Here is a 1,724-nt window from a genome sequence, read left to right as displayed (position 1 = left end):
GGTCAGATGGTTGAGGATTGGCAAATGGAGTTTAATTCAGATAAATGTGAGGTGCTACATTTTGGAAAAGCAAATATTAGCAGGATGTATACACTTAATGGTAAGGTCCTCGGGAGCGCTGCTGAACAAAGAGACCTTGGAGTGCAGGTTCACAGCTCATTGAAAGCAGAATCGTAGGTAGATAGGATAGTGAAGAAGGTGTTTAATATGCTTTCCTTTATTGGTCAGAGCACTGAGTATAGGAGTTGGGAGGTCATGTTGCGGCTATACAGACATTGGTTAGGTCATGCTTGGAATATTGCGTGCAATTCGGGTCTCCTTCCTCTCAAAACAATATTGTGAAACATGAAAGGGGGTCAGAAAAGTATTACAAGCATGTTGCCAGGGTTGGAGGATTTGAGCTATAGGGAGAGGATGAATACACCGTTTTCCCTGGAGCGTCAGAGGCTGATGGGTGACCTTATAGAGGTTTATAAAATCAGTAGGGGCATGGATAGGGTAAATACACAAGGTCTTTTCCCTGCGGTGGGGAGGAGGTACGATGTGGGGTGGGAGACAGAGGGGGAGACCGAGAGGGGAGGGTGACAGTTAGTTTGTAGATCTACAACACAATCCTGTTCCTGTTTTCTCCCCATCCCCTTCAATCCCTCTGAAGGGCTCAGAGTAAGTGCACAGACCCTGGAAAATAGAGCTTTCGGGTGACCAAGTGCTGAAGGTTGCATTTGGGACGTTGACCTTTATTAGTCTGTGCACTTTATCAATAAATGGACCTGGGTTCAATTCCACTGTTCTGGATTCATGTCAGTGGCCACAGACGCGCCTGTCTCTGACCCTGACTACTGGATCCCCTGTCACTATAGCTCTGCCATTCTCCTTCCTCCCGTTCTGTGCAGCGGAGCTCTCTGTGGGGTCATGAACCTGGCTGTTGCTGATTTCCCCTGAGAGGCAACCCCACCTGTTCCCTCCCTTATAGAATCCCAAGCGGTGCACAATATCTGTATGAGAAGCGGAATGATCATGGGGAGTCCTGCACTCCCTTCCTGAGCCTTTTGCTTGATCTGATGGTCACCCATTCCCTTTCTGCCTGTGTAACCCTCACCTGCAGTGTGACTAACTCACTAAACGTGCCGTCCATAACATTCTCAGTATTGCTCCACAGTGAGTCCACTCTCAGCTCCAGGTCTGAAAAGCAGTTTCCCAGTAGCTGCAGATGGACACCCTTCCTGCACACACAGCCGTCAGGGACACTGGAAGTGTCCCTTATTTCCCACATTGTACAAGAGGAGCGCCCCACGGGTCTGAGGGCTCCTGTAACAATGTGTCTCTAGTTTCAGCTAGTTACTCCCATTAGGAGAATTTAAATGAGCAAAAACCTTCCTTCTCTTCCAACATTTCCATTATCATCAAAAGCCCCGATCTTTACTTAAGCTGACATTTTACACTTTAAAAACTGTTTTAAAGAAAACACTCAGCAGGTATCGCTTACAACTTGGCTGTTCCCTTTGGGACCATGTGAATTGCTGAATCGCCTGACTAAAACTGAAGCTGTGGTTCACCTTCTCCCTGTCTCCCCTCGCTCTATTTACACCCAACTCCAAAACACTCTCATTGAACCAAGCAGCCCTCACGGTGCAGCCCTGTCATTGTCATTGTCTGCTCACACCTACACTGCCCTCAGCCTCCTGTACTGTTCCAATGCATCTCAATGGGAGCTGAAGAACTGC

The sequence above is a fragment of the Hemiscyllium ocellatum genome, unplaced genomic scaffold, assembly GCF_020745735.1.
Source record: "Hemiscyllium ocellatum isolate sHemOce1 unplaced genomic scaffold, sHemOce1.pat.X.cur. scaffold_204_pat_ctg1, whole genome shotgun sequence".
Classification (NCBI taxonomy): Eukaryota; Metazoa; Chordata; class Chondrichthyes; order Orectolobiformes; family Hemiscylliidae; genus Hemiscyllium; species Hemiscyllium ocellatum.
This window is presented reverse-complemented; position numbering follows the sequence as displayed.